We start from the raw sequence: 25,377 nt of genomic DNA on the forward strand, positions 1-25,377 counted from the left end.
TTTATCTATGTTCTGAAGTTAGTGGGCATTGAGTCTTACTCGACTTCACACCTTTGAACTTCTTCAAAACTTTGTCAAGGTATGTGCTCTGTGAATGTCCTATTAAGCATATTGATATATCTATATAGATCTTGATGCCTAATATGAAAGCACCTTCTCCTAGGTCCTTCATTGAAAAACTCTTATTCAAATGTTCTTCTACATTTCCCAAAAACTAAATATTGCTTCCAATCAGCAATATTTTATCCACATACAATATTAGAAACGCTATAGAGCTCCCATCACTTTCTTGTGAATACAAGCTTCTCCATAAACTTGTATAAACCTGAACGCCTTGATCACCTCATCAAAGCATTGATTCCAACTCCAAGATGCTTGCACCAGTCCATAAATCGATCATTGGAGCTTGCATACTTTGTCAGCATCCTCTGGATCGACAAAATCTTTCGGTTGCATCATATACAACTCTTGCTTAAGGAAACCATTAAGGAATGTTGTTTTGACATCCGTCTGCAAAATTTCATAATCCAAAAATGTAGCTATTTCTAATATGATTCCGATGGACTTAAGCATCACTATGGGTGAGAAATTCTCATCATAGTCAACTCCTTGAACTTGTGAAAAAACATTTTCCAAAAGTCAAGCTTTATAGATGGGGATATTACTGTCCGCGTCCGTGTTCTTCTTAAATATCCATTTATTCTGAATGGCCTTTCGCCCTTCAGGTAATACTTCCAAAGTCCACACTTTGTTTTCATACATGGATCCAATCTAGGATTTCATGGCCTCTAACCATTTGTTGGAATTTGGGCCCACCATCGCTTCTCCATAGCTCGTAGGTTAATTGTTGTCCAACAACATGATTGTTAAGACAGGGTCACCGTACCACTGAGGAGCAGTGTATGCCGTTGTCGACCTACGAGGTTCCATAGAAACTTGATCTGAAGCTCCAAGATCATCATCATTAGCATCCTCTTCAATTGATGTAGGCTCCACATAAACATTTTTTCTGCGTTGCGCTACTCTTTGGTTGAAGTAAAGGTTCAACGACCTCATCAAGTTCTATCTCCCCCCCACTCAATTCTTTCGAGAGAAACTCTTTCTCAAGAAATGTTTCATTCTTAGCGATAAACACTTCGCCTTCGGATCTGCGATAGAAGGTATACCCAACTGTATATTTTGGGTTTCCTATGAAGACACATTTCTTCGCTTTGGGTTCCAGCTTTTCAGGCTGAAGCATTTTGACATAAGCATCACATCCCCAAGCTTTAAGAAACGACAACTTTGGTTTCTTGCCAAATCACAGTTCATACAGCGTCATCTCAATGGATTTATATGGTGCCATATTTGAAGTGAATGCATCTGTCTTGAACACATAACCCCAAAACAATAACGAGAAATCAGCAAGAGACATCATAGAACGCATCATATCCAATAAGGTACGATTACGACATTCGGACACACCGTTACACTGTGGTGTTCTAGGCGGTGTCAAGTGTGAATTAATTTCACATTCTCTTATGTGAGTGCCAAAATCATCACTCATATATTCTCCTCCTCGATCAGATCGTAGGAATTTAATCTTATTTTTACGATGATTCTCAACTTCACTCTGAAATTGCTTGAACTTTAAAAATGTTTTAGACTTTTGTTTCATTAAGTAAAATACCCATATCTACTTAAGTCATGAGTGAAGGTGAGAAAATAATGATATCCACCACGCGCCTCAATGCTCATTGGACCACACACATCAGTATGTATGATTTTCAATAAGTCACTTGCCCGTTCCATTATTCTGGAAAACGGGGTCTTAGTCATCTTTTCCATGAGAAATGGTTCACATGTGTCAAGTGATACAAAATCAAGTGACTCCAAAAATCCATCAGCACGGAGCTTCTTCATGCGTTTCACACCAATATGACCTAAGCGGCAATGCCACAAGAAAATGCTACTATCATTCTTAACTTTACATATTTTGGCATCAATGTTATGAACATGTGTGTTATCACTATCGAGATTCAATAAGAATAAACCCCTTACATTGGGTGCATGACCATAAAAGATATTACTCATATAAATAGAACAAAAATTATTCTCTAATTTAAACGAGTAACCATCTCGCATTAAATATAATCCATATATAATGTTCATGCTCAACACAGACACTAAATAACAATTATTCAGGTTCGTCACTAACGTTGATGGTAATCGAAGACCGAGCATGCCGACGGCGATGGCATCAATGTTGGAACCATTTCCCACGTGCATCATCACTTCGTCCTTTGCCAACCTTCATCTATTCCGTGGTTCCTGTTTTGAGTTGCAAATGTGAGCAACCGAAGTGGTATCAAATACATAGGCACTACAACGAGAGTTGGTGAGGTACACATCAATAACACGTATATCATATATACCTTGTTTGGTATTGGCCACCTTCTTATCGGCCAAATACTTGGGGAAGTTCAACTTCCAGTGGCTAGTTCCCTTGCAATGAAAGCACTTAGTTTCTACCGTAGTTTTCTTCACGGGAGGGGCAATAGCTTTGCCACTCTTCTTGGAGTTACCCTTCTTGGCCTTGCCATTTTTCTTGAAATTAGTGGTTTTATATACCATCAACACTTGATGCTCCTTCTGAATTTCTGACCCAGCGACTTTCAGCATCGCAAAGAGCTTGGCAACTTATTAGTTCATCCCTTGCATGTTATAGTTCAACACAAAGCCTTTGTAGCTAGGTGGCAGTGATTGCCTCTAGCGGGAGAACAATTCCCAACTCACCCATACGGTTGGAATACCCACACATTTTGAGTATGTGCTCACACACAGGCCCGTTCTCCTCCATCTTGTAAGCATATAACTTATCGGAGGTCTCATACCTCTCAATTTAGGCATTCTTTTGAAAGATAAACTTCAAGTACTTGAACATATCATATGCTCCATGATGTTCGGAATGTATTTGAAGTCCCGGTTCTAAGCCATACAAGATTGCACAATGAACTATTGAGTAGTCATTAGAACACGCCTGGCAGACCTTCATAACGTCTTTAGTCGCAGAGAGGGCGGTGCATCACCGAGTGGTTCATCAAGGATATAAGCCTTTTGGGAAACCGTGAGGACAATCCTCAGATTACGAGCCGGGCTACAAAGTTACTTCCATCATCTTTGAACTTGGCTTTCTCTAGGAACGCATTAAAATTCAGGGGTGCTACTGCACGAGCCATTGATCTACAACATAAATTTGCAAAGATTACTTAGATTGTTGTTCAAGATAATGAGTTTAGTTAATCATATCACTAAAAACTCCAACTCAAATTGACATCCCTGTAGTCATTCGACTGATAGATGATCGAAACTCACAAACCCAAGTATGATCATCACGTGAGATGAGGTGGTTTCAATGGTGAACATCTTCATGTTGATCATATCTACTATATGAATCATGTTTGACCTTTCGGTCTCGTGTGTTCTGAGGCCATGTCTGTACATGCTAGACTCAACAAGTTTAACCTGAGTGCTACGCATGTGCAAAACTATCTTGCACCTATTGTATGCGAACATAGAGTCTATCACACCAGATCATCACGTGGTGCTTCAAAGCGACGAACTTTCGCAATGGTGCACACTCGGGGAGAGCACAATTTTAGCTTGAAATTTTAGTGAGGGATCACCTTATAATGCTACCGTCGTCCTAAGCAAAACATGGTGCATAAAGGGATTAACATCACATGCAAATCATAAGTGACATGATATGGCCATTATCTTATGCTTTTTATCTCCATCTCCAAAGCACCGTCATGATCTCCATCGTCATCGGAACAACACCATGATCAACAACATCATGATCTCCATCATCATGTTGCCATCAAGGTTGTCGCGCAAATCATGCTTCTACTACTATTTCCACCGTTTAGCGATAAAGTAAAGCATTACATAGCGCTTACTGATTGACACGCTAGCCATATAATAATTAAAGACAACCCTATGGCTCAATCTGGTTGCCATAGAATTGACATGCAAGTTGATATTAACTATTACAACATGATCATCTCATACATCAAATATATGTTATCATGTCATTGGCCATATCATATCATAACATACCCTGCAAAAAGAAGTTAGTGTTCTCTAATTTGTTGTTGCATGTTTTACATGGCTGCTATGGGTTTCTAGCAAGAAAGCTTCTTACCTTTCCAAAACCACAACAGTGATACGCAAGTTGCTATTTAACCTGCTACAAGGACTGCCTTTGTCGAATACGATTCAACTAAGGTGGGAGAGACACACACCCGCCAGCCATCTTGTGCAATAAAGTTACATGTCAGTCGATGGAACCAGTATCTTGTACATGGACGAGTAAAGTTGGCCGGACCACTTCATCCCACAATACCGCTGAATCAAGAAAAGACTAAGGAGGGAAGCAATCTGAACATCAATACCCACAAACTCCTGTGTGTTCTACTCGTGATTTTCATCTATGCATAGACCTAGCTCATGATGCCACTGTTGGGGAACTTTGCATGGGAAACAAAAAAATTCCTATGCTCACCAATATCAATCAAGGAGATGCACATCTACGGGAGGAGAGATTGAATCTACATACCCTTGTAGACTACTAAGAGAAGTATTAAAGAACGCGGTTGATGTAGTGGTACGTCTTCACGATCCTATCATGATCCATCCCACGAACTCCCGATCGAGCACCGAACGGACGGCACCTCCGCGTTCAGCACATGTTCAGCTTGATGACGTCCCCGCCTCCTCGATCTAGAAAGCGAGGCAGGAGTGGTAGATGAGTTCCACGGAAACGCGATGGCAAGAGGGCGGTGGTAGAGTAGCTATCCGGGTAGGGCTTTGCCAAGCTTTACCGAAAAATAAGACGAGGAGACGAACTAGAGGGAGAGTGAGGGGATGCACCATGGCGTTGGTTGCTGCAGCCCTCCCTCCCCTCACATATATATAGGGGGAGGGGTGGAGGCCGGTGGACCCTAGGGTTTCCCCTAGGGCTTGGGGTGGCGGCCAAGGTTTCTTGCCACCCAACGAAAAGTGGCACCTCCCTTGGGCGTGCCCTCATCCTTGCCTTCGCCCCCATGGGCCTTGGTGGGAGGGGCAGCCAGCCCACCAAGGGCTGGTGCGCCTCCTCTCATAGCCCATGGAGCCCTCTATGGAAGGTGTACACCCTTAGTGGACCCTCGAAACAATTCTGGCACTCCCATTACAAAATAGGTATATCCCGAAACTTTTCTAGACCTCGAATACGAACTTCCTATGTATCAATCTTTACCTCCGGACCAATCCAGAGCCCCACCTGACATCCAGGATCTCATACGGGACTCCGAATAACTTTCGGTTACCACCACACATAATTAATTAATACCCAATCGTCACTGAACCTTAAGTGTGCATACCCTGCGGGTTCGAGGACTATGCAGACATGACCAAGACATTATCCGGCTAGTAACCAAAAGTGGGACCTGGATATCCATATTAGCTCCTACATATTCTACGAAGATACTAATCAGTCGAACCACGATGTCAAGAATTCAATCAATCCCATATGATGTTCCCTTTATCCATCGGTATGTTACTTGCCCTAGACTCGATCGTCGATATCACTATACCAAGTTCAAACTCGTTACCGGCAAGTCTCTTTACTCGTTCCGTAATACAAAATTACGTGCCTAACTCTAGAGTCACATTGCTTGCAAGGTTGTTCTGATGTTGTATTACTGAGTGGGCCCTGAGATACCTCTCTGTCACACGGAGTGACAAATCCCAGTCTTGATCCATGCCAACTCAACAGACACCCTCAAAAATACTTGTAGAGCACCTTTATAGTCACCTAGTTACGTTGCAATGTTTGATACACACAAGGTACTCCTCCGGTGTCAGTGAGTTGCATGATATCATGGTCAAAGGAATAGATACTTGACATGCAGAAAACAATAGCAATAAACTGATACGGTCATATGCTATGTTCATAGTTTGGGCCTTGTCCATCACATCATTCTCCTGATGATGTGATCCCGTTATCAAATGACAAGTCATGTCTATGGCCAAGAAACTTTGACCATCTTTGATCAACGAGCTACTCCTTTAGAGACTTACTAGGGACTATGTGTTGTCCATGTATCCACACAAGTATTTGAGTTTCGAATCAATACAATTCTAGCATGGATAATAAATGATTATCATGAACAAGGAAATATAATAATTACCACTTTATTATTGCCTCTAGGGCATATTTCCAACAATATCTCATGGCTATCGGTGACACCAAGATGGAGCTTTCGGTGCCACCGAGTTCCTTAAGTGTCAGGTGATAGAGAGACTTGGTGAGGCCGGGAAGAACAACTCGGTAGTATCGAGATAGGAAGACCTGATCAACCCTAGGCTTTAGTGTGACCAAGATTTTGAGGATGTTCACACCGAGATGCACTTTGGGAGGTTTTGGAATTCGGCCCTTGTCGAGAGGGATTTTAGAGTGCTCCTCACATGGAGTGTCCCTAAAGTGCTTGCTTAAATTTGGTGATGTAGAATGAATAGAATTTGAGACGAGAAAACATAGATAGCTAGAGAAAGGCACTTAGGCATTGTTGTATATCAAATTGGCCAAATAAAATTGAAATCCAAATAACAAAAATTGGATATCCTCGAATGAGCAAGAATATGCATACCAACATGATGACATAATAAGATGTAAAATAAAACATGGTGAAACATGCACAAACGCTCTAGTATCTACCAAGAACTTCAGCGATTATGAAGTCATCTATATATGAGTATATTGACATAATAGACAAGTAAGAATACTTGATGATATGTCATACTCATCGATTAAGCACAAGTGGGGTTACCACTTTTACACAAAGCATTAATGTGTTCACATCGTTTAGGAGACGCTTATACTCAAGTCTTAGAGTAAAGCTCCACCTAGATGTGACATCTCCCCTAAGAGGGATAAACTAACCTTGTGTTTTGTCATAGAAGACTTCAAGTAGGTGTAGTAGTGGTGGGTGCTCATTGTTGATGAAGATCATTTTGAGTTGGGAGCAATCCTTATTATTTCTTATTCTTCTCACCTACATGGGTTAGTCCCAAAGCACAAGGAACATACGCAAGGATATTTATGGACATATAATGAAATACATGAGAGGTGATGTCCAAAGATGCATTAATTACATTATCCCTTGCCTACCATTGAAGGAATGTGTGACTCCTTGAAATAATGCATATGGTTGGAGTTGATTGCATATAGTTCTTTTGCCAAAATGAATAAGAGTGAGTTTCATTGGTTGAGTCACCCCTCAAGAACTTTTTAGTTCTTCCTCTTGGGGACCCACATCAACTTGATGGGGATCCTTGGAGTTGTAGTAGCACTAGATGAGGTAGTGCTAGTAGTGTCCTTGGGAACCCACTCGATCATGGCTTGGGGTTCTTCCTCAAATAAGTCAATCTCCTCTTGAAGCTTTCCCTTGCCCTTTTGGTCTTGTGGTGGAAGGTAATTTTGAAAGCTTGCTCCCTTGGGAGGACTAGGATCATGTTGAAAATATGACCTAGAGGAAATAAGAAATTGGTTATTATTATATTTCCTTGTTCGTGATAATTGTTTATTATCCATGCTAGAAATTTTTGATTGGAAACTCAAACACATGTGTGGATACATAGACAACATGTTGTCTCTAGTGAGCCTCTATAGGACTAGCTCGTTGATCAAAGATGGTCAAGGTTTCTTGTCCATAGAAATGAGTTGTCATTTGATAATTTAATCACATCATTAGGAGAATGATGTGATGGACAAGATCCAAACTATGAACGGAGCATATGATCGTGTCAGTTTATTGGTATTGTTTTTGTATGTCAAGTATCTGTTCGTATGACCATGAGATCATGCACCTCCTGGACACCACAGAATGTCTTGTGTGTATCAAACGTCTAAACATAACTTTTTGACTATAAAGGTGCTATAGAGGTATCACCGAGGGTGTCTGTTGGGTTGGCATGAATAGAGACTGGGATTTGTCACTCTGTATGACGGAGAGGTATCTCTAGAGCACACTCGATAATAGCATCACAAGAAGTTTGCATGCAATGTGACTAAAGCGTTAGTCACGGGATCTAGTATTACAGAATGAGTAAAGAGACTTGCCGGTAACGAGATTGAACTAGGTATATAGATATCGATGATCGAATCTCGGGCAAGTAACATACTAATGGACAAAGGGAACAATATACGAGATTGATTGAATCCTTGACATCGTGGTTAGACCGATAAAGATCTTCGTAGAATATGTAGGAACCAATATGGGCATCAAGTCCTGCTATTGGTTATTGATCGGAGCTTGTCTCGGTCATGTATTCAGTTCTCGAACCCGCTGGGTCTGCACAATTAAAGTTTGGTGACGATTGGGTATTAATGATTTATGTGTGGTGATAACCGAGAGTTTTTTGGAGTCCCGGATGAGATCCCGGGCAATGGGAGAAGCTCCTGGATGGTCCAGAGGTAAAGATTGATATATGGGAACTTGGTATTCGGGTTCTGGAAAAGTTCTCGGACTTACTAGTTTTGTGATGGGAGTGCGGAAAGTGTTATGGGGCTCCATCAGGGGGCCCACCTGACCCGGAGGGGCCCATGGGCTATGAGAGGGGGCACCAGCCCCTGGTGGGTTGGCTGCCCCTCCCACCTAAAACCCATGCGGCTAGGGCAAGGGTTTAGCCCAGAGGGGAGGCACCCCACTTGCCTTGGGGGCAAAGGCATCCCCTTGGCCGCCACTTCACCAATAGGGGAAACCCTAGGGCGCCTCCCTCCTCCTATCCTCCTATATATATGTGAGGGGAGGGAGCGCTGCAGCAACACAAGCCACTGCGCAGCCTCTCCCTCTCCCTCTAGATCGTCTCCTCCTCTAGATATTCCGGTAGTGCTTGGTGAAGCCCTGTCGGGACAGCTACACCACCACCACCGTCACGCTGTCGTGCTGACGCGGAATTCATCTAGCACTCTACCCTTGTTTGCTGGATCAAGGAGGCGGAGATGTCATCAAGATGTATGTGTGTTGAACGTGGAGGTGTCGTCAGTTCGGCACTAGATCAAGATAGATCGTGATTGGATCGCGGGACGGATTATGCAGGGATTGCGAGACGGATTGCAAAGACGTTCGACTACATCAACCATGTTATATACGCTTCCGCTTAGCGATCTACAAGGGTATGTAGATGTAATCCCCCTCTTGTACATGTTAGTCTCCATAGTTAGATCTTGGTGAGCGTAGGAAAGTTTTTGTTTCCCGTTCGATGTTCACCAACAATTGCATCATGAGCTAGGTCTATGCGTAGATGACATCACGAGTGGAACACAAAGGATTTTGTGGGCATTTATATTCAGATTACTCCCCTCCTTTGTAATTTCTTGATTGAGCGGTATTGTAGGATGCAGCGGCTAGGACCAACCTTACTCGTCCATGTACAAGAGACCAGTTCCATCGACTAACATGCAAATCCTTGCATAAAGATGGCTGGCGGGTGTCTATCTCTCCCACTTTAGTTGAATCAGATTCGACACAGGAGAGGTCCTTGTAGAAGGTTAAATAGCAACTTGCATATCACCGTTGTGGTTTTGCGTAGGTAAGAAGCGTTCCTGCTAGATACACATAGAAGCCACGTAAAACATTGAACAACAAATTAGAGGACGTCTAACTTGTTTTTGTAGGGTATGTTGCGATATGATATGGCCAAACATATGATGATATATGTTTGATGTATGTGATGATCATGTTGTAATACTTAATATCTACTTGCATGTCAATGTTACAGCAACCGGCGAGCGCCATAGGGTTGTCTTCAATTATCATATGACTTGTGTGTCAATCATTAAGCGCTATGTAATGCTTTACTTTATCACTAAACTATGGAAATATTAGTATAAGCTTGGTTGGCACAACAACCGTGATGGCAACACGATGATGGAGATCAGGGTGTTGTGTCGGTGACGATGGAGATCATGCACGTGCTTTGGAGATGGAGATCAAAAGCACAAGATCATGGCCATATCATGTCACTTATGTTTTGCATGTGATGTTAATCCTTTTTGTGCACCTTGTTATTCTTAGGATGACAGTAGCATTGTAAGGTGATCCCTCACTAAAATTTCATGATAAAATTGTGTTGTCCCTGAGTGTGCACCATTGTGAAAGTTCGTCGTTTCAAGAACAATGTGATGATCGGGTGTGATAGACTCTACGTAACATACAATGGGTGCAAGACAGTTTTGCACATGCGGAACACTCGGGTTAAACTTGACGAGCCTAGCATGTACAGACACGGCCTCGGAACACACGAGACCAAGAGGTCGAACATGACTCATATAGTAGATATGATCAACATGGAGATGTTCACCATTGAAACCACCTCATCTCATGTGATGATCGGACATGGGTTAGTGGATTTGGATCATGTCACACACGAGCAACCTGAGGGATGTTGAGTTGAGTGGGATTTCTTAAGTAATATGATTAATTGAACTCATTATCATGAACATAGTCAAAATTTCTTTGCAAATAATGTTGTAGATCAATAGCTTGTGCTGTAGCTCCCCTATATTTTGATATGTTCCCACAGAAAACTAAGTTAAAAGATGATAGTAGCAATTATGCAGAGTTGGTCCGTAAACTGAGGATTGTCCTCATTGCTGCAGAGAAGGCTTATGTACTTCATGCACCACTCAGTTTGCTACCCCCAAGCGTCGGCTGTGGATGTTGCGAACATCTCACAGACACATTTTGATAACTACATAATAGTTCAGTGTGTCATGCTCTACGTCTTAGAATTGAGGCTCCAAAACATTTTGAATGTCAGAGAACATATGAGATGTTCCAAGAGCTGAAATTAGGATTTCAGGCTCATGCCCGTGTTGACAGGTATGAGACCTCCGAGAAGATTCTTTGCCTCCAAAATGAAGGAGAAAATCTCAATCGGTGAGCATGTACTCAGATTGTGTGGGAGCTACAATCGCTTGAATCAAGTGGGAGTTGATCTTCCAGATGAGATTGTGATTGACATAGTTCTCCAAAGTCACTGCCACCAAGCTATTGAGCTTTGTGATAACCTATAGCATACCAGGGATGGAGAAGATGATCCGTGAGCTATTCGCGATATTTGAGACCGCGAAGGTAGAAATCAAGAAGGTGCATCAAGTGTTGATGGTCAGTAAAACCACTAGTTTGAAGAAGGGCAAGGGCAATAAGGGAACCATCGAGAATAACAAGTCAGTTGTCACTCCAATGAAGAAACCCAAGGTTGAACCCAAACCAGAGACTGGGTGCTTCTATGAGGGGAATGATCACTGAAATGGGACTGTCCTACATACTTGGTAGATAAGAAGGCTGGCAACATCAACAAAAGTATATTAGATATACGTGTTATTGATGTGTACATTACTAGTACTCCTGGTAGCACCTAGGCATTAGATACCGGTTCAGTTGCTAAATGTTGGTAACTCTAAATAAAAGCTACGAAATAAACGGAGACTAGCTAAAGGCGAGGTGACGATGTGTGTTGGAAGTATTTCCATGGTTGATGTGATCACCATCGCACGCTCCCTCTACCTTCGGGATTAGTGTTGAACCTAAATGAATGTTATTTGGTGTTTATGTTGAGCATGGACATGATTAGATCATGTTTATTGTAATGTGGTTATTCATTTAAGTCATAACATAATGGTTATTCTCTTTACATGAATAATACCTTCAATCGTCATGCACGCAGTGTGAATGGTTTATTGAATATCGATCGTAGTGGTACACACATTCATAGTATGTATGCCAAAAGATACAAAGTTAGTAATGATAGTACCACATACTTGTGGCACTGCCGCTTAGGTCATATTGGTATAAAACGCATGACGAAAATCCATACTGATGGATCTTTGGACTCACTCGATTTGCATCGTTTGAGACATGCAAACCATGTCTATTGGTGTAAAGGCATGAAGAAAATCCATGAGGATGGATATTTTGGACTCACTTGATTTTAATTCACTTGAGACATGCAAACCATGCCACATGGGCAAGATGACTGAAGGCCTTAGTTTTTAGTGAGATGGAACGAGCAAGTGACTTATTGTAAATAATACATTTGGATGTATGGAGTCCAATGAGTGTTGAGGCACGCAGTGGATATTGTTATGTTCTTACTTCATAGATGATTTGAGTAGATACATGTGTATTTACATGATGAATCATGAGTCTGTAATATTGAAAAGTTCAAGCAATTTCAGAGTAAAGTCGAAGATCGTTGTGACAAGAGGATGAAATGTCTACGATATGATCGTAGAAGTGAATATCTGAGTTGAGAGTTTGGTATACATTTAAGGCAATGTGGAAATTGTTTCACAACTCATGCCACCTGGAACACCATAGTGTGATGTTGTGTCCAAATGTCATAACAGTGCCCTATTGGATATGGTGCATGCTATGATTTCTCTTATCGAATTATCACTATCGTTTTGCGGTTATGCGTTAGAGACAACCACATCCACTTTAGATAGGCCACCATATAATTCCGTTGAGATGACACCTTATGAATTATGGTTTGGCAAGAAACCTAAGCTGTCATTTCTTAAAGTTTGGGGCTATGATGCTTATGTCATAATGCTTCAGCATGATAAGCTCGAACCAAAAGTGGATAAATGCATCTTCATAGGATACCCAAAGGAAATAGTTGGGTATACCTCCTATCTCAGATCCTAAGGCAAAGTGTTTGTTGCTAAAATGGGCCCTTTCTTGAGGAAGAGTTTCTCTTGAAAGAACTGAGTGGGAGGATGGTGGAACTTGATGAGGTTTCTGAACCATCACTTCAACTAGAGAGTAGAAGGGCGCGGGAAGTTGTTCTTGTGGCGCCTACACCAGTTGAAGTGGAAGCTAATGATGGTGATCATGAATATTCGAATCAAGTTACTACCAACCTCGTAGGTCGACAAGGACATGTACTGCTCCAGAGTGGTATGATAATCGTTTCTTGGAGGTCATGTTGTTGGACAACAATGAACCTACAATCTATGGAGAAGCGATGGTGGGCCCAGATTCCGACAAATGGTTCAAGGCCATGAAATCCGAGATAGGATCCATGTATGAAAACAAAGTGTGGACTTCAAAAGAACTACTTGATGGTCGGAAGGCTATTAACTACTAATGGATCTTTAAAAGCAAGACACACGATGATGGTAAATGTCACCATTTAGAAAGCTCGACTTGTCACAAATAGGTTTCCGGAAAGTTCAAGGACTTGACTATGATGAGTCTTACTCACTTATAGCAATGCGAAAAGTTTGTTGGAATTATTTTAGCAGTTGCTTCAATTTTCCAATTATGAAATCTGGCAGATGGATGTCAAAACATTGTTTCCTCAATGGTTTCCTTGAGGAAAGGTTGTATGTGATACAACCAGAAGGTTTTGTTGATCCTAAGGATGATAACATGTATGCGAGCTCCAACGATCCTTCTATGTACTGGAGCAAGCATCTCGGACTTGGAATATACGCTTTGATGAGATGATCAAAGCTTTTTGGTGTGTACAAACTTTATGAGAAACTTGTATTTCCAAGAAAGTGAGTGGGAGCATTATAGAATTTCTGATAAGTATAAGTGGTTGACATATTGTTGATCGGAAGTGATGTAGGATTTCTGGAAAGCATATAGGGTTATTTGAAAGGTTTGTTCAAAGGAAACCTGGATTAAGCTACCTGAATATTGGGCATCAAGATCTATAGAGATAGATCAAGATGCTTGATAAAAATTTCAATGAATACATACCTTGACAAGATTTTGAAGGAGTTCAAAATGGATCAGTCAAAGAAGGAGTTCTTGCCTGGAATGTAAGGTGTGAATTTGAGTAAGACTCAAAGCCCGACCACGGCAGAAGAAAGAGAAAGGACGAAGGTTGTCCCCTATGCCTTAGTCGTAGGCTCTATAGTATGTCATGCTGTGTACCGCACCTAATGCGTGCCTTGCCATGAGTCTGTCAAGGGGTACAAGAGTGATCCAGGATTGGATTAGTGGACAACGGGCAAAATTATCCTTAGTAAATTGAGGACTAAGGTTTTTTTTATTATGGAGGTGATAAAAGAGTTCGTCATAAAGGGTTACGTTGATGCAAGCTTTGACACCAATCCACATGACTTTAAGTAGCAAACCGGATTTGCATAGTGGAACAGTCATTTGGAGTGGCTCCAAGTGGAGCATGGTAGCAGTATGTGTAGTATGACATGGGGATTTGTAAAATACACACGGATCTGAATGTTGCAGACCCGTTGACTAAAAAAAACTCTCTCACAAGCAAGACATGATCAAACCCCAGAATTGTATGGGTGTTAGATTCATTACAACGGAAAACACATAGTGATGTGAGCTAGATTATTGACTCTAGTGCAAGTGGGAGACTGAAGGATATATGGCCTAGAGGCAATAGTATTGATCAGAAAGTCAAATACATGTGTGGATACATACACAACACGTTGTCCCTATTGATCCTCTATAGGACTAGCACGTTGATCAAAGATGGTTAAGGTTTCTTGGCCATAGACATGAGTTTTCATTTGATAACAGGATCACATCATTAGGACAATGATGTGATGGACAAGACCCAAACTATGAACGTAGCATATGATCATATCAGTTTATTGTTACTGTTTTCTGCATGTAAAGTATCTATTCCTATGACCATGAGATCATGCAACTCCCGGACACCGGAGGAATGCCTTGTGTGTAAAAAACATCACAACGTAACTGGGTGACTATAAAGTTGCTCTACAAGTATCTCCGAGGGTGTTTGTTGGGTTGGCGTGAATCAAGACTGGGATTTGTCACTCCATATGACGGAGAGGTGTCTCTAGGTCCCACTCGGTAATACAATATCGCAAGAAGCTTGCAAGCAATGTGATAGAGGAGTTAGTCATGGGATATTTTATTACGGAACGAGTAAAGAGACTTGCTGGTAATGAGATTAACTAGGTATGCACCAAAAAGGATCGAATCTCGGGCAAGTAACATACCGATGAACAAAGGGAACAATATACAAGATTGATTGAATCCTTGACATCGTGGTTTGACCGATAAAGATCTTCGTGAATATGTAGGAATGAATTTGGGCATCTAGGACCCGCTATTGGTTATTTATCGGAGAGTGTCTCGGTCATGTTTGCATAGTTCTCGAACCAGCAGGGTCTGCACACTTAAGGTTCGGTGACGATTGGGTATTAGTGAGTTAGGTGTGGTGATAAGAAAAAGTTATTCAGAGTCCCGGATGAGATCCCGAACGTCACGAGGAGCTCTGGAATGGTCCGGAGGTAAATATTGATATATGGGAAGTTGCTATTTGAGTTCTGCAAAAGTTCCGGGACTTACCGGTTTTGTGACGGGAGTGCCGGAACTGTTCCGGGGGTCCACTGGGAGGGTACACCTACCTCGGAGGGCCCCATGGGCTGTGAGAGGGGGTGCACCAGCCCCTGGTGGGCTAGCCACCCCTCCCACCTAAGGCCCATGCACCTAGGGCAAGGGTTTGGCCAAGAGGGGAGGCGCCCCATTTGCCTTTGTGCCCAAGGCACCCCCTTTTGCCGCCGCCCCACCCCTAGGGGAAACCCTAGGACGCCTCCCTTCTCCTCTCCTCCTATATATATGTAAGGGGAGGGAGGGCTGCAGCAACACACGCGACGACACAACCTCTCCCCCTCCATCTAGATCGTCTCCTCCTCTAGATATTTCGGTAGTTCTTGGTGAAGCCCTGCCGGGACAGCTACACTACCACCACCGTCACGCTGTCGTGCTGACGGGGAACTCATCTACCACTTCGCCCTTGCTTGCTGGATCAGGGAGGCTGAGATGTCATCAAGTTGTACGTGTGATGAACGTGGAGGTGTCTTCCATTCGGAATTAGATCAGAATGAATCATGATGGGATTGCGAGACGGAATGCGATTTAGATCGTGAAGAAGTTCGACTATGTCAACCGCATTATATAAGCTTCCGCTTAGCGATCTACAAGGGTATGTAGATGCACTCCCCCTCTCATAGATGTTAGTCTGCATAGGTAGATATTTCTGAGCCTAGGAAATGTTTTGTTTCCCATGCGACATTCACCAATAGATCATACTTCTCCCCTTGTGGAACGAACTTGGGAATGGAAGACGGACCTTCTTCCCAAACATCTCCGTTGACATTGAAGTAGCCAACTCCTTGCTTCTTTCGATGTCCTCCTTGCTTGCGCACAATTACCTCAAATTGCTTACTTCCGTCAAGACTCTTGAAGAAACCTCTCTCTATAACTCCTTTCAATAAAGTTTTCTTGCTCAAGTGTAACTTGGCTAAGAGAATCATTAGTGGAATCAAGAGAGCTACTAGGAACAACATCATTTGATCTAGCTTTAGCATTGTTGTTACTAGATGAAGAAAATTTCTTGCCTTTGTTACTAGTGTTCTTAGGCTTAACTTGTGGAACAAAAGTAGACAAGAGTAATCGTTTGGCTAGATAACAAGAACTCTTATTTCGAAGATCATCATTGATTTGTTTTACAAACTCATGCTCTTGCTCTAAATTTAGCTTCTCGAAGCGTAGCTTCTCATGAGTTCTTGCAAGCTCTCTATGATCTTCCAGAGTAGTTTCATGAGCTAACTTAAGAGTGTTTAGTTCTTTAGTTAGCCATTCAATCTATTTCTTATCATCATCATTCGATTTCTCTTAACTAGCACGATTATTTTCAAGTTCATTTTCAATGTTATCACTATTCTTATCAAGGAGCATGTCATCTTCTCCTAACAAGTCATCCTCATCACTATCAAAGTCAAAGTACTCGGGGTGTGATACATTGGGGTCTTTAGCCATGAAACAGTTTCCAATCCCTTCATTTGGTGAACCAAATATGTCATAGGATTTGGAGGAAACGAGTGCAAGACCGGCAACACCTTCATCTTGACTATAGTCGGAGTTGGAGTGATAGCTTCTCTCAGATTGGTTGTCACACTAGGAGTCGGAAACCCATTCACCATCATGAGCTTGATATCTTCTTCTTGAGCTGCTTTTGGTGTACTTTTCCTTCCTCTCCGATTCATTTCCTCTCCAGGAGTGTCTTCGTTAATAATGATCTTCTCTACTCCTTCTCTCTCTACGAGGTGACTCATCTCTTGAGCTTCGTCTTCTAGGTTACTCTTCTCTTCTTTTGTGGGAGCCAATCACTCATTGGAATAGTGTTCGGGCTTTCCATAGGTGTAGCAGTTTCGATCACGACTAGACGAAAAATTCTCATCATATCTTGAACTTGAGATTCTCTCTTTGCCTCTACTCTTGTAGAACTTGCTCCATTTTCTGACCATGAGGCTGATCTCTTAATTGGTAACAAGGTTGTCATTTGAAGTAGCGGGAGTATCACTTGAAGCTTTATAAGCACCGCTTGACTTGTTGTGCAACTCATATTTGTCCTTGAGTGACACTTCATTAGCAACTCATATTAGCACGGCCATTTTTGGCATGGTTCCGATAGGTGGTGCCATCGTACGTACGTGTGAGTGGAGACTTCAACCCATGGAGGGTAACGACTGCAAGAGTCCATGGAGGGCTCCACCCACAATGGGTCCACAAAGAGGCGGCCTTGTCTATTCCACCACGGGTTCCGTCCACACAGGACTATCCTCACTCACGGTATATCTTCACGAAGTAGGCGATCTCCTTGCCCTTACAAACTTCATGGTTCAACTTCAGAACACGAAATAGGAGGCTCCCAAGGGACACCTAACCAATCTAGGAGGCACCACCCTCCAAAAGGTAATAGATGCGGTAGAACAATGAACTCCTTGCTCTTGTGCTTCAAAAGATAGTCTCCTCAACACTCAATCACTCTCTCACTAATTTGGCATGAATAGGAGAGATTGATCTCGTGGAAAGTAACTTGGGAAGGATAGAAATCAAAGTTCAAATGGTTGGATTGGAATCTCTTGATCTCAACACATGAGTAGGTGGCTCTCTCTTAGAAAGATGGATGTGGCAAGTGTAAGTGTGTTCTGAGTGCTTCCTCTACGAATGAGAGGATGTGTAGGGATATATATAGGCAGCCCCCAAAATAAAACCATTACAACATTATTGCCCAACTCGGTGACACCGAAATGAATCTGAGTGGTACCCAGTTGTACTAAATGTGGCAACTTTTGAATTATCGGTGAGACCAATATATGAATCTCGATGGTACCGATACAATGACCTAGAGAAGTTTCCAAATCTTGGTGAGACCGATTTCAAACTCGGAAATTCCGATTCTTGAAATATTCTCAACAGAAAGTTGTTCACTGAATCTCAGTGGTACCGATGTGAAAGTTGGTGGTACCGAGATGGTAGGGTTTGGCATCGGATCTGTCTGGTGGAAAATCGGTAGGTCCGAGTGGAAATAGTTGGTGGCACCAATTTTTCTAATGTGTCTTTGGACAGGTATATTTTGTGGGAGAATGACTGAGTATTTTTGGTGGCTACCTCTAAGCACTTGAGCAACCGATTCATCATAATACCTCACCCTCTTTTAGTAGTATTGGCTTTCCTATGGACTCAAAATGATTTCTCACACATGTAGAGTCTTCTTTCTTGAAGCTTGAGCCAATCCTATTCCTTTCCTTGCATCAAGGGGCTTCTCCTCACAATCCTATAGCCAAGGCATCTTTGAGCTTTTCTGAAATATATTTGAATAAGATCATTAGTACAATGATGCATATGTTGTAATCACTTATCAAAAGTACCTTAGGGAGCAATTGTGCTTTCAAGTTCATTTTTGCTCATGAACCGTGGCTCTGAAGACTCATGAACTATACCTCTACTCGCATCATGGTCGTGCCTCTATAAGTCGAAAGTTCACATTTGATTGTGTTGGAAGTCCCCACCCGCAGTTACCCCTTAAAACTCCATTACCTGGAAATATAATGACAAAAAACGAAAACATAAATAGGGAACCAACATCCCGTAGCACGTTCGCGTTTCATACAACGAGTAAAGAGAAAACCAAAACCTAAAATAGTCTGAGGGGCTAGCTAAAAAAGATATGAAACCAGAAACCGGATAGGGAAAACCATGAACCCTCGGTGGTTCGCTCCACGCACACTAGTAGAAAATGGCCCATTTGTCTTGGTACCACAGGCCCATTAGCCCCAGTTCTGGAACCAGGACTAAAGGGTAGGGACTAAAGCCCATAACCTTTAGTCCCGGTGCCCTTACTAACCGGGACCGAAGGGTCTCCACGTGGCCTCTGCGGGTAGGCCGGGCAGGAAATTCTTTAGTCCCGGTTGGTCACACCAACCGGGACAACATGGCATACACGCGTCACCATCTGGCCGGAGCTAGGGTTTTTTTTGAATGGGTGGGTGGGTTTGGGGGGGTTTTGGAGCTTTATTTTAGTGGTTTCATATTGTGTTATCTAGCTAATAGAGAGAAGTGTTCTCTCTTTCTCCATGCTTGGTCGAACAACAGGTTTTCGTATATCTATCCGACGCTATTACATATATACAATATAACATCTTTTACAATTAATCCAAGACATCATCAAATTAAGATCCAATGACAAATTCACATGGCATTCTCCATCATCAGGTATGACGTGGTCAACAAAGAATCCCGCCAATTCCTCTTGAATTGCTCGTATGCGATCATATGGTAGGAGTTCATCCCGCATCTATGAGATCTAATTTAAAGAAGGGGGTCAATACATGCATATATATGAATAAAACTCAATACAGTTGTGAGTATTATTTACGTACTTGCAATTGTTTCTCAGAGAAGACCCGCTCAGAGGTCGAGTGGCGAATAAACTCGCATACGTAGTATGCACATAAAACAGTGCCTTCTTTTTAGTACATACACTTTACGAGAATAGAGTTCAATCAAACTGATAAGCAACCATGGTAATGATATATTGATGAAAATTTGAATCAATTAGAGATGCGCGGAACTAGCTAGTATTACTTACTTTGGGGTGCGTAAGCAACTCTTTGTTTAGACCGGGAACCTTATTGGCGAACTTCGTCCAAACCCTCCCAGGCAAAGAAAATGATTACTTGATATCACGAAATTAATGAAAGTTGCATGCCGATATGGTCTCGGTATATTGACTGAACTTACTTCTTGAGCATTGCAGTAATGTCCGCATAATCCTCTTCGGCTTTACGTCTCGAGTCTAAGAAATTTACTAGCGCCCTTCCAACATCAATGGATATCAGAATAAAGTGGTGTCTGCGCACGCATATATAACTCATCAATTCCATTACTTAATTAACCTCGAGTAAGCGAAACCGAGTTTATAGAGAAGACAACAACACTCACTTGAAGTTGTAAGGAAAGATTATTTCCCCTTTTTTGATGTATAAGGAACGAGTTTAGCAAGTTCTCCTGGGTCTCTTTGATTGAGTTTCGTACCGTCAATTCATTTACGACATCGGGGCTAATGAACCCAACATCGACGATTCCTGCTATTTTTAATTCGACGATCTTCAATCTACATAATATATATAGTGAGGATAATTATATATACATGCAATGAACAAGCTGAGCTAGAGACTTAACTATAGAAGTAATACTTACATACAGTAGGAAGCCATGAGTTGTTTGTCGAGGGCCAGTTGATTGTGTAACTGAAATAACTCCTCAAATTGAATAGTAATCATGGGAAGTCTAATGAATTCGTGCTCTGGTTTCACTGCCACATACATAGCGTTTTTCCGAGACTCCCTGCAGGTTTTCAAGTACCACTCATGCAATGTGTGCATCATCGTTGTTAGAGCAGGATGACCAGGTTTGACGAGAGGCTTCCCGTGCACGTATTTATATTGTTCTTTTGTTACATCATCCCCCAAGTAATCATCAGGATTGGTACCGGGCACCATCTCCGGATGATTAGCAACGACGATATGGAGCTCAGGAATTGTTTTACCACTTGTTCGTTCTGCTAACCTTGCATCACTAGAATTAGTTCCCGACCGCACCGTTTGTGCATATGTCTTTTTAAGAATGTGGTCATAGTTGTAATCTGGCAGAGGCGCTGGTGGACGCTGCAGTTGATTGATAGTGCTCTCCACTTTCACCGGATCTAGCTTCTCCTTCGGAGGTGGAGTTTTCTTTGCAAAATGGGCCCTCAATTCGGCATGACATATCTCCTCATTTTACTCCTTGGTCCTCTCATACGGTAACTTTTCCAGAGGCTTGAGAGATGGTCCGAATCAGATTTGCCTCCGGCCTTTGCTTGTACTGCTAGCCGCCGGAGAGAAGGAAGCGTCTCTCTTCCTCTTGAGAGAAGGAGGCGGACTACTCTGACGCGCCGGACAAGCCAGAGTGGTGGCGTTTGTCTTCCGACGTTGCCGACGAGGCGTAGGAGGAGGCGGACTGCTCTGGCGCGCCAGAGTAGGCGAAGGAGGAGGCGAAGTGCCCTCACGCGTCGGAGGAGCTGGAGAAGGAGGTGGAGTGCCCGGATCACTCGCCGGAGGAGGAGGAGGGGGAGGAGGCGGAGTGCCCTGACTCGTCAGAGGAGGAGGAGGAGGCGGAGGCGTCCAGTTTGGAAGCTTGATGAACTCCTTGTGTCATAGACATGTACTCCCCACAGCACGAACTAGCTGAATCTCCCCTTCACCTATAGGGTGGTCAAGCTCGAGCTGCTCAAATTCCTCCATTACTTGATCCACCATCACAACAGCATAGCCATGTGGAATTGGAAGGCAGTGAAAATTTCCATTGGGTTGAGGAGGTTCAACAGAGCCGACAACCGCCTTGAAAGTGAGGTTCTGACATTTCATCATAAGCTCGCAACGTTGAGCCTCCGTGATAGTATCCACGGGGTAGCTAAGAGCCGTGAAGCCATGCTGAACGGGCTCTGTGGAAGCCGCGCTGCTTCTCCGCTGAGATGGTGGGGCACCTTCTAGGGTAGCTTCGTGCCGCTGAGATGGTTGGCTGGCAGCTCGCTGGCTCTCAAGTTCCTCTAGCTTTTGCAGTCTGGCTCGCTGAGATGGTTGATCTGCTGCATGTCGCTCAGCTCCGCTTTCCTCTTTCTCTCCCAGCTTCTACAACCGCTTGCGTTAGGAAACCCAAACTTCCACAAAACGGAGCCTAGTGTGCCTCGTGTTCGTCCAGGGTGCTCATTATTCCCTAGGGCCTCAGTCATCTGGTCATCCTCTCTGTCTGGAATGAGCGTCCCTTCTCTTTGGAGTTACATAAGTATTCAAATTGTACAGATTACTTCCGATATTCTGTTTTTGACAGATTCTGTTTTCTTTGTGTTGATTGCTTATATCGATGTATCTATGGGTTATATCGGGGGTGTGAACCATAGAGAAGTTTGAATACAGTAAATAGTACACCAATATGAATAAATAATTAGTTCACAACAATACCTAAAGTGATGATGAATAAAGAAAGGGCTACACCATTCAAATTTGGAAACTACATAATGGCACAAAGAGAAACTAGATATATATAAATTGGTCCAAGAAGTACATAATAATACATGCAAGCAGTACATAATAATAGCTAGCATACATATATATACAAATGTTCGCCGTTGTGAACACTACTCGTCTGAATCTAAATCTGAATCAAAATGTCCCAAAGCTGGTGCTGCGAGGTGACGCTGGCCATAGTTCACGATACTAATCTTGCGGTACAACTCGTATGCAACGTATGCATCTTTTGCTGCATACTGAACATTGATAGGGTCAAGTGGGGTCTTCCCCCACTTGTTTTGGTGAGACTTCGGGAATGAAGTCTTCCTATCATGGTACTCCTCGTCGATCAAGGCGACTGACATATCAGCCATCGAAGTCCTCTCATATTGAAGCTGGAATAGGCCTTGGATATCAATGGGGCACTCAGCTCGTATCTCAATACCAAAGTTGCGCCTCATATTCGTCATATCGTTCATTATGTCAACGCTAGCGAAACGTATGCCGCTGCGAAGGAAGTCCATGAGTTCTGGACAATGCTTGTCAAGACTGCAACATCAACAAATTAAAATGGAACAAATGTTACATACTGCTGCAACAACAAAAAATGTTTCAATACAACTAAAGAAAATTTTATCATAACGACTCAAATGGAACTTATTGCTATTCTGTGCAATTTTCATATCCTATGAATTGATCTTTATAGGATTCTAATATTGTAACATATTGCTATCCGATGCAATTTTCATATCCTATGAATTGATCAAGAAACCCTCAATTAACTATCCAATGGAACATATAAAGAAACTGCATATTGCTATCCAATGGAACCTAGAGAGATCAGTATATGCAATTTTCATAACCTTACGATCAAAGAAAGCCTCAAAACTTACCAATGAAAAATTGTTACACTACAACTAAAGAGAAATTAATATTTATAGGATTCCAATATTGTAACATATTGCTAGCCTATGCAATTTTCATATCTATGAATTGATTAAGAAACCCTGAGTTAACTATATATCCAATGGAACATATATAGAAACTGCATATTGCTATCCAATGGAACCTAGGGAGATCAATATATGCAATTTTCATAACCTTGGATCAAAGAAAGCCTATGTTGTAATATATCCAATGGAACCTAGGGAGATCAATATATGCTATCCAATGGAACCTAGGGAGATCAATATATCCTATGTTGTAACACATATTGCTATCCTATGCAATTTTCATATCCTATGAATTGATTAAGAAACCCTCAATTAACTATCCAATGGAACGTATATAGAAACTCGATATTGCTATTAAATGGAACCTAGAGAAGATCAATACATGCAATTTTCATAACCTTGGATCAAAGAAAGACTCAAAACTTACCTCGCCCATTGGAAGATCAAGACATACAGTTTGAAACACAGCTGGATGACGGCAACACCTTCTTTGTCGGCCGTGTACTCCAGGTCAACCCCCAAGAACGGCTCATGCTCCGGCGCGGCGTCAACCCACGCCTGGAACCGTCTAAGAAAATTTGGCACCGTTGTGCTCTTGTTCGTGTACCCGACCCTCAATTGGGTCGTGCCATGTGCGCGGACCATTCCGGTTTCATATGTCATGGTGGAAGAAGAATGAAAGAAGAGAGGGGAAGAAGAGAGGAAGAAGAAGAACAGAGGAGAGCGCTAGAGGAGAAGAACAGAGAATGGTGATAGACTGCTTCGGTTGCAGTTTTCATCGCTGGAAACAACGCGGGAGGACGAACCGTTTGGACCTTTAGTCCCGGGTTGGACGACAAACCGGTACTAAAGGGGTGATTCGAAGTGCCGCCACCCTGGTTTGATCCACCAACCGGGACTAAAGGAGGATACGAGTGTTGTACGAACGCCCGGCACCACACCTTAGTCCTGATTTGATGCACCAACCGGGACTATAGGGGATACGAACGGTTGTCGGCCTATTAGTCCCGGTTCTTGACTAGAACCGAGACAAAAGGGGTGAGATAAACTGGGACCAATGGCCCACGATGCCCGGCCGGCGCCCTGGCCTCATGAACCGGGACCAATGTCACCATAGGTCCCGGTTCGTATATGAACCGGGACTAATAGAATTCCAGGACGTGTACCAAAGCCCTCTTTTGTACTAGTGGCATGACACATGTCGCGCGCCGAGCGATCCCGGAATGTTTCTTCCTTTCACGCGGAGCGAGCGCCTGTCAGCTAGTTGCTCTCGAGGTCCCAAGCCCAATACTGTAGGCCAGACATAATCTAGTCTCGCTAAAATCGAGCTATAGCTTCTGTTCATATATGACTTTCTCGAAGACTTCATTCCCGGACGCTTCAGTTGGGCCAGCTCACGGTCCGTTTCGCTGATTTCTTTATGTTTTTGTTTTCTTATACTTTTTTTCTGCTTCTGTTTCTAATTTTTAAGTTTATATTTAATTTAATTTAATTTTTATTCTATTTCTATTTTCTGTGTATTATACAAAATGTCCACTGCATAGTATAAACATGTTTATAGTGTGTTAATAAGATGGTCACAGTATATTAAACAAGGTTCAGCATGCATTATAAAATGTTCATCATATATTATGAAATAAAATATATATTACTAATAAAAGTTGATTGTATATTTGAAATTTGTTCAGTGTATATTACATAATGTTCAGTGTGTATTCAAAAGTTATTCAACGTATATTAAAGGATGGTCAATTTCTATTGAAGATTCAGTGTGTGTGTGTGTGTGTGTATATATATATATATATATATATATATATATATATATATATATATATATATATATATTCATTTTTTTAAATACTCAATATAAAATCCAAGGGAAAACCTGGTGCTACAGTGCCTCTTTGGTGCGCACAAACTGGTTCCTACAGTTCCGGATAGTTTTTTTAGGGTTTTTCTATGTTACGTCTTTTAGGGGTTCTCACTGTG

The sequence above is a fragment of the Hordeum vulgare genome, chromosome 3H, assembly GCF_904849725.1.
Source record: "Hordeum vulgare subsp. vulgare chromosome 3H, MorexV3_pseudomolecules_assembly, whole genome shotgun sequence".
In the NCBI taxonomy this organism is placed as follows: domain Eukaryota; kingdom Viridiplantae; phylum Streptophyta; class Magnoliopsida; order Poales; family Poaceae; genus Hordeum; species Hordeum vulgare.